At 38.0% G+C, this 12,895-nt stretch overlaps 1 pseudogene; it reads right to left on the bottom strand.

The window, feature by feature from the left end:
- LOC119622918 (ribosome biogenesis protein BMS1 homolog) overlaps nucleotides 1–12,895 on the bottom strand; it is a 65,161-nt pseudogene that overhangs the window by 46,909 nt on the left and 5,357 nt on the right.

Raw genomic sequence — 12,895 nt, 5'->3', positions numbered from 1 at the left:
GTCCTTTGTAGGGACATGGATGCAGCTGGAAACCATCATTCTCAGCAAACTATCACAAGAACAGAAAACCAAACACCGCATGTTCTCACTCATAGGTGGGAACTGAACAATGAGATCACTTGGACTCAGGAAGGGGAACATCACACACCGGGGCCTATCATGGGGAGGGGGGAGGGGGGAGGGATGGCATTGGGAGTTATACCTGATGTAAATGACGAGTTGATGGGTGCTGACGAGTTGATGGGTGCAGCACGCCAACATGGCACAAGTATACATATGTAACAAACCTGCACGTTATCCACATGTACCCTAGAACTTAAAATATAATAAAAAAAAAGACAAAAGTAAATAAATTATTTGCAACCCATCATACACATCTAATAACAGAATAAAAAGATAAAAGGTACCGATTCTGAACATTCCAAAAATTTACCACTTAATTTCTGGAAGAAGTTTATCTTCCACTCAAATTTAGTGAAGAGAGGAGGTCACTGTGGCTTAATAAAATGGCTCATCTCCAAGCGAATGTCCAATCTCATATCAGCCAAAGTATGATCACCAGGTTACATTAAGGATGAGTTTGATATATATTTTTTCACTCAAACACCCATCAGCTTTGCAATGCAATATTTTCTCTCAAAGGCAAGGGAGACATCAATGTTAAATAAAAAAAGAAAAGAATTTAGAACAATCTATTTTGTATTGTTACATACTTATACAGTTGGAATTAGTATTTGCTTTATTTTAATCTACCATAAAATTGTTTGTAAATGGAATTTCTCCTCAATAAATGAGTGCTCCACAAAAAAAAAAAAAAACAAAAACTTCCCGTATTCCCACTATAGCTACAAACATCCTCAAATATAATATAACAGAATATTCATAACGATAATCATTTCTAAATTAAGGTTATAAGAAAATGGTCAAGAAAATATGGGCTGGGCACAGTGGGAGGCCAAGGCAGGCAGATCCCTTGAGCCCAGGAGTTTTGAAACCAGCCTGGGCCACATGGGGAAACCCCATCTCTCCAAAACAAAAACAACAAAAAAAAGGAGGACGGGCGCAGTGCAGCAGCTCATGCCTCTAATCCCAGCAGTTTGGGAGGCCAAGGCAGGTGGATCACTTGAAGTCAGGAGTTCGAGACCAGCCTCGCCAACATGGTGAAACCTCATCTCTACTAAAAATACAAACATTAGCCAGGCATGGTGGCGCATGCCTGTAATCCCAGCTACTCAGGAGGCTGAGGCAGGAGAATAGCTTGAACCCAGGAGATGGAGGTTGCAGTGAGCTGACATCGTGCCACTGCACTCCAGCCTGGGCAACAGAGCAAGATTCTGTCTCAAAAAAAAAGGTAGGGAGGCAAAGAAAAATTAGTCAGGTATGGTGGCATACACTACTCAGGAGGCTAAGGTAGGAGGATTGCTTGAGCCTGGGAGGTTGAGGCTGCAGTGAGCTGTAATCCCACCACTGCATTCCAGTCTGTGCCACAGCATAAGACTGTCTCAAAAAAAGGAAAACAAAATATGGGTGCTCCAAAGATAAAGAAAAACCTCAATCTAACTATATTACTGCAATAACAAGAGATTTCAGAGTGTGCATTGCCATTCTACCACTGGAAGTTTATTTCATCTTCCTTCAAACTTGGAAAGGCCACCATCTTCCAAAGCTGACAAATTCTCATAGGGAAAAGAGAAAACGTGCACTTCCACCAGCATGTGGCTTCATAAGGGCAAGAATGTGCACCTGGCACATAGGAGGTACGTGCTCTCTGTTAAATGATGTGTTCACAGTGACCAGGCCTGCTAGGCCCTTCCAAGGAACATGCTTGGTAGAGCCATAGAGCAGTCAGGATAAGATATGTATCACATCCTTATCTCCGGGAACTTACCCTTTTCTGACGCTATAGCCAACTTAGTAAAAGTATAAGAGAGGTAACATAATATGACAATATTTAACATGCTCCACTCAAGTAAACAACAAACACACGCATGTCCCTCAGATGACAACAACCACACCAACTCTGTGTCTGGCATCTTTTACCTGACACGATCGTCACAAGGCCTCTGATCTCGGTCAACTTCTGCCCGGTGAAGTTCGGAATGAGGCATTATATCAAAGTGCTCTTTCCAACTTTGGGGACCCCGTCACCACTGCCACTATTGATGGGGGCTCTAGTGGAGTTCAATCAACCACTGGAATACGATGTTTTTTGTCTTCAAATCCTGAGTCCTATTCATTTTTTTTTTTTTTTTAAAAGTAAACTCACTTTCAAAATAGAGTAAAAGGTATCAACCTCGTAAGTAGACTTTTTTTAGTATACTTATAGATATGAGTACTTTAGTGTATTTTATAGAAGGTACAACAGACAATATATAAATATAATTAACTTGTCAATTATTAACTTGTTAATTTCTGGCCCCTATCCAAATAATTACTGTTTAATAAAGATGTAACAAGATGACTTCAATAGTATAGAGAGTTGAAAATTAAACACTCCTTAAATCTGACTGTTTTATGAGTGATTTTAATAATTTTTAAAAAATCAAAAAGTAAATACCAAAGCAGTGCATCATAACAGATAAGAGCAGAGGCTCTGTAGTTAAATTTGCCTCTCCTACTTACTGGTTATATGACTGGAGGGAACTCGTTTTCTTGACCTCAGTTTTCTTATCTATAAAATGAGGCCAAGAATGATTCCTACTCCGGTGAGGCTGCTGGAAGGATTTAGTTGAATAACGTTTAAAGTCCACTGCTAAGAATATCACAAGGACTCACTAAATAAAGCTATGTTAGTATTACATATTGTAATTTTTGTATTTTATATTACAACTACGTGAAACATATCCAAGGGGGAAAGCACACTTATCACCATAGAAACAGTTTAAAGTTTAGGAACAAACAAATTCTGTAAATTCTTTTATCCTGGGTGAGAAACACCAACCAGTGTGCAGATGCTGGAGGCAAGGCAGCTTCTATGGGAAAGGCTTCTCACATTTTAGTAAAAGTCACATACCATGCATCTCCTTGTCCTTTGGAGCTGGACTAGACTTGTGAATACAAATGTCACCTGTGAAAGGCTCTTACTATTTAAAAAGAATCAATGGAATAAGCACCAGACTGCAGCTAAACACACCTGTGAAAGGATTGAGCCTTCTGCACAGCGGACTGAACTGCAACAACTTTGGGATTTCTCTTCGCAGCATCTTCTTCATCCCCTAGCTGGAGATCCTGTAGATGCCACTTCTTTTTCTCTTCAGTTTTGGACCCACTATTTTTCTTTCTGTGTTTCTTCTAGTCTCCATAGTTGCCATTTGCCAATATCAAGTAACTAACTTACAAGGAAGAAGGTTGGGATAAGGAGGTGGGAGAAGCATTTACAATCCAGGCAATACCCAGAAAAAAAACAATAAATCTCATTTATTTCTTTATGAAGAAGTGATGTATTTGTTCACCGAACAAGGGTAGAAACTGATTAACCATCCCCAATTTCTTTTCTCTCTGTTATGCTATAAATTAGATGACTGACTTCTGCTAAATTTACATTTCATGGTTAAGTTACTTTTTATTCATCTTAAGTGTCAACATCAACAGCATGAATTTCTGCAAGGATGGAAATATTATATATCTGCACTTTTTGGTCATTTAGCCATTAGCCTCATGTGGTTACTTAAAATGTACTTAGGGAAACTGAAGAAAGTGAATTTTTAATTAATTTCATTCTAACTCTAAATAGTCACATGTGGCTACCATACTGGATGGCTCAGACCTAGATAACAACTGGTCTAATGAAGTGGTTTCCTAACTTAATCTACATTTTAATAAAAAATTATAAACATTTTTATAAACCTCCAATATGATTGAAGTATTACTTTTAGTACCTGTTGAGTCTGTAAAACTCCTAAATTACAACTCATCTACATACATTTGAAAAACAGCAATATCTGTATGTGTGAGATATGACTGTTTCTAGATGATGCCTGGAGACTCCATGGACTTACAGAGACCCTTTCAGTGATTTCTGAGGTACCTGGGAATCTGTGGCCAATAAATTGGTAATCACTGAATTAGTGAGCTTTTTTAGGAAATCAGGCTCCATAAAATCTGCATAAAATCAACCGTTCTGGCTGCTTTTATGGGCTGGCATTGAGTATCTGCGGCTTTTCCAGGTGCATGCTACAAGCTGTGTGTGGATCTATCATTCTGGGGTCTGGAGGATGGTGGCCCTCTTCTCATAGCTCCACTAGGCAGTATGCCAGTGGGAACTCTGTGTGGGGGCTTCCACCCCATATTTCCCTTCCACACTGCCCTAGCAGAGATTCTCCATGAGGGCCGCACCCCTGCAGCAAACTTCTGCCTAGACAACCAGCTCTTTCTATACATCCTCTGAAATCTAGGCAGAGGTTCCCAAACCTCAATTCTTGGCTTCTGTGCACCCGCAGGCTCAACACCACATGGAAGCTGCCAAAACTTTGGGCTTGCACCCTCTGAAACTATGGCCTGAGCTATACTTTGGCCCTCTTTAGCCACAACTGGAGCAGCTGGGATACAGGGCATTGAGCCCATAAGCTGCACATAGCAGGGGGGCCCTGAACCTGGCACAGGAAAGCATTTTCCCTCCTAGGCCTCCATGCTTGTGATGGGAGGGTCTGCTGTGAAAGTCTCTGATGTACTCTGGAGACATTTTCCCTATTGTCTTGGTGATTGACATTCAGCACCTCATTGCTTGTGCAAGTTTCTCCAGCAGGCCTGAATTTCTCCCCAGAAAATGTTTTTTTTTTTTTTTTTTCTATTGCATCATCAGGCTGCACATTTGCCAAACTTTTACGCTCTGCTTTCTCTTGAATGCTTTGCTGCTTAGAAATTTCTTCTACTAGATACTCTAAATTATCTCTTTCAAGTTCAAAGTTTCACAGATCTCTAGGGTAGGGGCAAACTGCCGTCGGTCCCTTTGCTAAAGCATAACAAGAGTCACTTTTGCTTCAGTTTCCAAGAATTTCCTCATCTCCATCTGAGACCACCTCAGCCTGGACTTTATTGTCCATATCACTATCAGCCTTTTGGTCAAAGCCATGTAACAAGTCTCCAGGAAGTTTCAAACTTTCCCACATTGTCCTGTCTTCTGAAGGTCAACTTCTGCGGGATTTCAGGAGCCAGAGGAGATACACTGGACTATCTGAATTCTTGAGTTTTTCAATCTGTTTATACGATTAGACTACTCAACCTCTGGTAGAGATATCTCTCTGTCTTGCCTTCCTTACTGAGGCCACCTGCAAGACAGAGAAGGAAAGGGACCAGTGCAGCTACAATGGAGGAGCCTTTGCTTAGGCTGATTGAGAAAGTCACTGCCAGAGTGAGCATGCACTGGATGGCAGAGGCTGGCTGCTTCTTGTAGTGTGCCTCACCTCTGTACAACATGTCTACTGATGAGAAAAGACACATCCAGCCAAACACAGAGGAGCTGGGAAGGCTCATCTCTGCTTTCTCCTCACATCTGTCTTAGTTTGACTCTTCATTTTGAAGCCAATAGAAGTTCAGTCAACCTTGGCCAAAAGGGAGTTTTATTTTCACAGGTGGTAGCTCATGCATAATAACCTTGAAACATGAGTGAAAACAAAAACAAGGGTCAAAATAGGTCTGGTCCTCATGGACACTTAAGGTGGAGAGTGGTTCTAGATTCAAAGCAGCTCTAGGAGCTAGTATGTAGTATCTGAGTTGGACCATCCTTCCGCTGCTCTCCCATTCATTTAGCCCCATTCTTCATGGCTACAACTATATGTCCTTTAACCAAATGACAATCTTTGTAGCCTTAATTTCTATCCTTCCATTACTTAGAATCCATAGTGACTGTGACTATTTCTGGTGGTACCTCTCAGTGTCTCATTTAATTAAGAAATAATAAAAATCATAAGAAATGCCGAAAATTTCACTCTACATTTTACCTCAAGTCAGTAGCAGCATTCAAATTGGAATTTTAAAATCCTCAGGAAAGTAAGCTGTGTATTTTGTGGCCTAAAATATGGTCTATTTTGGACAATAATCCATGCACTGATGAGAAGAATGTATATTCTGCAGTTGTTGAGTAGAATGTTCTGTAAATATCTGTTAAGTCATTTGGTCTAAAGTCCAATTTTAGTCCAATGTTTGTTTCTTTTCTGTCTAGATAATTTGCCTAATGCTCTGAATGGTGTGTTGAATTTCCCAAGTATTATTGTATTGCTCCCTATCTCTCTGTTTATGACTAAATATTGGTTTTATAAATGTGGGTGATCCAGCATTTTGTAAATATATATTTATAATATACATGTTCTTAATGAATTGACCCCTTTATTATTATATAATAATCCTTTTGCATTTTCTTAACTGTTTTTGACTTAAGGTATGATTTATCTGATACAAGTGTAGCTTCTCGTTTTTGCTTTTAGTTTTCATTTGCATGGAATATCTTTCTCCACGCCTTTACAGGTAACATGAGTTTCTTGGAAGCAGTATATAGCTCAAAAATGTTTCTAAATGTATTCAGCCAGTCTATATATTTTTAAATGAATATTTAATCCATTTACAATCAAGGTTTACATTGATATCTGTGGTTTTGTTCCTGTCATGTTGTTGTTTTCTAGTTAATTTATAAATTATTTGAATTTTTCATTTTCTTTGACTGTCATTGTTTGGTGGAGTTCTGTAGTAGAGTCCTATGATTTGTTTCTCTTCCTCCTTCGTGTGATTGCTTTACCAGTGAGTTTTTTATACTTTCATGTGTTTTCCTGGTTGTAAATATTGTCTTTTTACTTCCATGTTTAGGAATCAGTTGAGCATTTTTTGTAGGGCCAGTCTAGTGGTGACAAATTTCTTCAGGATTTGCTTGTCTGGAAAATATTGATTTATACTTTATTTATGAAGTTCAGCCCTGCTGAATGTAGAATTCTTAGCTGACTTTATTTTTTCTTTCAGCATTTTGAAAATGTCATCCCACTGTTTTCTGGCCTTTATGGTTTCTCCTGAGAAACCCACTGTTAGTCTGATGGGGTCTCCTTCATAAGTGAATAGATGCACTTTTCTTTCTGATTTTAGAATCTTTGCATTTACACCAATTTGAGACAGTCAGATTTTAATGTGCTGTGGTGAAGTCCTTTTTGCACTGCATTTGTTAGGGATCACTGAGCCTTCCATATCAGAATGTCTAAATCTCTTGCTAAATGTGGAAAGATTTTATCTATTATTTCATTAAATAGGTTCTCTAGGCCTTTTGAATTCTCTTAACCTTGATAATACAATTCATAAATTGGTTTTCCCTATGTAGTCCCAAATGTCTCAAAGAGTTTCACTTATTTTAAAAATTCATTTTGCAAAATTTTGTCTTGATTATTTTAAAAGATCTATCTTCAAGTCGTAGAATTTTTTTTCTTTTCCTTGGTATAGCCTATTTTTTAACGTTTTAAATGTGTTTTGTGTTTCCTCCAATAATTTTCTTTTCCTTCAGAATTTCTGGTTTTAATTTTCTTTTCTAAGATACCTATTTCCTTTCTCATTTGTACCTTGAATTGATTTTCTGACTTTCTTTTACTGGTTTTCAGATTTCCCTTGCATCTCACTGAGCTTCTTTAAACTTAATGTTTTGTAATTTTTAGGGGTTGATGAATACGTTTGTTATCATGATAATGGTGAGGGTTTCATGGGTATACATGTGTCAAAACTTAGCCAAATTTTACACTATAAACAGGTGCAGTTTATTGTATGGAAATTATACATCCATCAAAACGTTAAAATAGAGCCACAAACTCCTTTATATTTCTCTCAATGTGAGATGAATTATAATTCTCTTCCCCTTGAGTGTGGATTGGCCATATATGTCAGTACAGAATAATATTTCTGTACTGCAAGATACTGATCAAAGAGTAAAAAGAAAAGGCACAGAATGGGAGAAAAAAATTGCAAAACACATAACTGATAAGAGACTGGTATCCAAATATGCGAAAAATAAAAAAACACTTAAAACTCAAGAATAAAAAATAAACAACCGGCCAGGTGCAGTGGCTCACACCTGTAATCCCAGCATCTTGTGAGGCCGAGGCAGGTGGATCACGAGGTCAGGAGATGGAGACTATCTCCTAACTAACACGGTGAAACCCTGTCTCTACTAACAATGGCTAACCCGGTGAAACCTTGTCTCTACTAAAAATACAAAAAAGAAAAAAAAAAAAAATTAGCCAGGTGGCGTGGTGGCGGGTGCATGTAGTCCCAGCTACTCAAGAGGCTGAGGCAGGACATGGTGTGAACCCGGGGGAGGGAGCTTGCGGTGAGCCAAGATTGCGCCACTGCAATCCAGCCTGGGCGGCAGAGCGAGACTCTGTCTCAAAAAATAAACACTAAAAAACACTTAAAACTCAAGAATAAAAAAATAAATAACCCAATTATAAAATGGCAAAAGATTCAAACAAATACAAATGTAAAAGTTGTAAGGCTTCACTAAAGAGCATAAAAGTATGGCAAATAAGCATATGTAAAGATGTTCAGCATCATGTGTCATTAGGAAATAGAAATTTAAAATAACAATGACATACTGCTACACCCATATTAGAATGGCTAAAATCTAAAACACTGACTATACTAACCCTAGCAAGGATGCAGAGTAACAAGAGCTCTCATTTATTGTTGGTGGAAATGTTTATACATTCTATTTATATATTCTATAGTTTTATATATTCTGTTGGATAATTTAAATGTATTTTCCTTCTCATATTCTTCATATTCTTCCTATAATTATATTTGTATTTTTATACTTTGTCTTTATTTGGTGATATTCATTCTGCTCAATATTTTAGTTTACTAATCTTTTTATCATGTGAGTCTAACTTGATATTTAACCCAAATACTGTGTATTAAACGTATTCATTTTTTTTTCTTTTTTTTTTTTTTTTTTTTTTTTTTTTTTTTTTTTTTTTTTTTTTTTTTTTTTTTTTTTTATATATGCCACATTTTCTTTATTCATTGGTTTGTTGTTGAACACCTAGGTTGATTCCATATCTTGGTTATTGTGAATAGTACTGCAATAAATATGGAGGTGTAGGTGTCTCTTTGATACAATTAGTTCCTTTCTTTGGATAAATTCTTCATAGTGGAATTGCTGGATCATATGGTAGTTCTATTTGTAGTTTTTCAAGGAACCACCATACCATTCTCCATAGTGGTTGTACTAGTTTACATTCCTACCAAGAGAGAATAAGAGTTCCCATTTCTTCATACTCTCACCAGCATTTGCTACTTTATGTCTTTTTTATAATAGCAATCCTAATTGGGGTGAGATGATACCTTATTGTAGTGTCGATTTGCATTTTCCTGATGATTAATGATGTTGAACATTTTTAATATACTTCTTTACCATTGTATGTCTTCTTTTTTTTTTTTTTTTTTTTTTTTTTTTTTTTTTTTTAAATTTATTTATTATTATTAAACTTCAAGTTGTAGGGTACATGTGCACAATGTGCAGGTTTGCTACATATGTATACTTGTGCCATGTTGGTGTGCTGCACCCATCAACTCGTCATTTACATCAGGTATAACTCCCAAAGCAATCCCTCCCCCCTCCCCCCTCCCCATGATAGGCCCCGGTGTGTGATGTTCCCCTTCCCGAGTCCAAGTGATCTTATTGTTCAGTTCCCACCTACGAGTGAGAACATGCGGTGTTTGGTTTTCTGTTCTTGTGATAGTTTGCTAAGAATGATGGTTTCCAGCTGCATCCATGTCCCTACAAAGGACACAAACTCATCCTTTTTTATGGCTGCATAGTATTCCATGGTGTATATGTGCCACATTTTCTTAATCCAATCTGTCACTGATGGACATTTGGGTTGATTCCAAGTCTTTGCTATTGTGAATAGTGCTGCAATAAACATACGTGTGCATGTGTCCTTATAGCAGCATAATTTATAATCCTTTGGGTATATACCCAGTAATGGGATGGCTGGGTCATATGGTACATCTAGTTCTAGATCCTTGAGGAATCGCCATACTGTTTTCCATAATGGTTGAACTAGTTTACAATCCCACCAACAGTGTAAAAGTGTTCCTATTTCTCCACATCCTCTCCAGCACCTGTTGTTTCCTGACTTTTGAATGATCGCCATTCTAACTGGTGTGAGATGGTATCTCATTGTGGTTTTGATTTGCATTTCTCTGATGGCCAGTGATGATGAGCATTTTTTCATGTGTCTGTTGGCTGTATGAATGTCTTCTTTTGAGAAATGTCTGTTCATATCCTTTGCCCACTTTTGGATGGGGTTGTTTGTTTTTTTCTTGTAAATTTGTTTGAGTTCTTTGTAGGTTCTGGATATTAGCCCTTTGTCAGATGAGTAGATTGCAAAAATTTTCTCCCATTCTGTAGGTTGCCTGCTCACTCTGATGGTAGTTTCTTTTGCTGTGCAGAAGCTCTTTAGTTTGATGAGATCCCATTTGTCAATTTTGGCTTTTGTTGCCGTTGCTTTTGGTGTTTTAGACATGAAGTCTTTGCCCATGCCTATGTCCTGAATGGTACTACCTAGGTTTTCCTCTAGGATTTTTATGGTATTAGGTCTAACATTTAAGTCTCTAATCCATCTTGAATTAATTTTCGTATAAGGAGTAAGGAAAGGATCCAGTTTCAGCTTTCTACTTATGGCTAGCCAGTTTTCCCAGCACCATTTATTAAATAGGGAATCCTTTCCCCATTTCTTGTTTCTCTCAGGTTTGTCAAAGATCAGATGGCTGTAGATATGTGGTATTATTTCTGAGGACTCTGTTCTGTTCCATTGGTCTATATCTCTGTTTTGGTACCAGTACCATGCTGTTTTGGTTACTGTAGCCTTGTAGTATAGTTTGAAGTCAGGTAGCGTGATGCCTCCAGCTTTGTTCTTTTGACTTAGGATTGTCTTGGAGATGCGGGCTCTTTTTTGGTTCCATATGAACTTTAAAGCAGTTTTTTCCAATTCTGTGAAGAAGCTCATTGGTAGCTTGATGGGGATGGCATTGAATCTATAAATTACCTTGGGCAGTATGGCCATTTTCACGATATTGATTCTTCCTATCCATGAGCATGGTATGTTCTTCCATTTGTTTGTGTCCTCTTTGATTTCACTGAGCAGTGGTTTGTAGTTCTCCTTGAAGAGGTCCTTTACATCCCTTGTAAGTTGGATTCCTAGGTATTTTATTCTCTTTGAAGCAATTGTGAATGGAAGTTCATTCCTGATTTGGCTCTCTGTTTGACTGTCACTGGTGTATAAGAATGCTTGTGATTTTTGCACATTAATTTTGTATCCTGAGACTTTGCTGAAGTTGCTGATCAGCTTAAGGAGATTTTGGGCTGAGACAATGGGGTTTTCTAAATATACAATCATGTCGTCTGCAAACAGGGACAATTTGACTTCTTCTTTTCCTAACTGAATCCCCTTGATTTCTTTCTCTTGCCTGATTGCCCTAGCCAGAACTTCCAACACTATGTTGAATAGGAGTGGTGAGAGAGGGCATCCCTGTCTTGTGCCAGTTTTCAAAGGGAATTTTTCCAGTTTTTGCCCATTCAGTATGATATTGGCTGTGGGTTTGTCATAAATAGCTCTTATGATTTTGAGGTACGTTCCATCAATACCGAATTTATTGAGCGTTTTTAGCATGAAGGGCTGTTGAATTTTGTCAAAAGCCTTTTCTGCATCTATTGAGATAATGATGTGGTTCTTGTCTTTGGTTCTGTTTATATGCTGGATTATGTTTATTGATTTGCGAATGTTGAACCAGCCTTGCATCCCAGGGATGAAGCCCACTTGATCATGGTGGATAAGCTTTTTGATGTGCTGCTGAATCCGGTTTGCCAGTATTTTATTGAGGATTTTTGCATCGATGTTCATCAGGGATATTGGTCTAAAATTCTCTTTTTTTGTTGTGTCTCTGCCAGGCTTTGGTATCAGGATGATGTTGGCCTCATAAAATGAGTTAGGGAGGATTCCCTCTTTTTCTATTGATTGGAATAGTTTCAGAAGGAATGGTACCAGCTCCTCCTTGTACCTCTGGTAGAATTCAGCTGTGAATCCATCTGGTCCTGGACTTTTTTTGGTTGGTAGGCTATTAATTATTGCCTCAATTTCAGAGCCTACTATTGGTCTATTCAGGGATTCAACTTCTTCCTGGTTTAGTCTTGGAAGAGTGTAAGTGTCCAGGAAATTATCCATTTCTTCTAGATTTTCCAGTTTATTTGCGTAGAGGTGTTTATAGTATTCTCTGATGGTAGTTTGTATTTCTGTGGGGTCGGTGGTGATATCCCCTTTATCATTTTTAATTGCATCGATTTGATTCTTCTCTCTTTTCTTCCTTATTAGTCTTGCTAGTGGTCTGTCAATTTTGTTGATCTTTTCAAAAAACCAACTCCTGGATTCATTGATTTTTTGGAGGGTTTTTTGTGTCTCTATCTCCTTCAGTTCTGCTCTGATCTTAGTTATTTCTTGCCTTCTGCTAGCTTTCGAATGTGTTTGCTCTTGCTTCTCTAGTTCTTTTAATTGCGATGTTAGAGTGTCAATTTTAGATCTTTCCTGCTTTCTCTTGTGGGCATTTAGTGCTATAAATTTCCCTCTACACACTGCTTTAAATGTGTCCCAGAGATTCTGGTATGTTGTATCTTTGTTCTCATTGGTTTCAAAGAACATCTTTATTTCTGCCTTCATTTCGTTATGTACCCAGTAGTCATTCAGGAGCAGGTTGTTCAGTTTCCATGTAGTTGAGCGGTTTTGATTGAGTTTCTTAGTCCTGAGTTCTAATTTGATTGCACTGTGGTCTGAGAGACAGTTTGTTATAATTTCTGTTCTTGTACATTTGCTGAGGAGTGCTTTACTTCCAATTACGTGGTCAATTTTGGAGTAAGTACGATGTGGTGCTGAGA

The sequence above is a fragment of the Chlorocebus sabaeus genome, chromosome 9 (genome assembly GCF_047675955.1).
Source record: "Chlorocebus sabaeus isolate Y175 chromosome 9, mChlSab1.0.hap1, whole genome shotgun sequence".
NCBI classification, from domain to species: Eukaryota; Metazoa; Chordata; class Mammalia; order Primates; family Cercopithecidae; genus Chlorocebus; species Chlorocebus sabaeus.
This window is presented reverse-complemented; position numbering and strand designations above follow the sequence as displayed.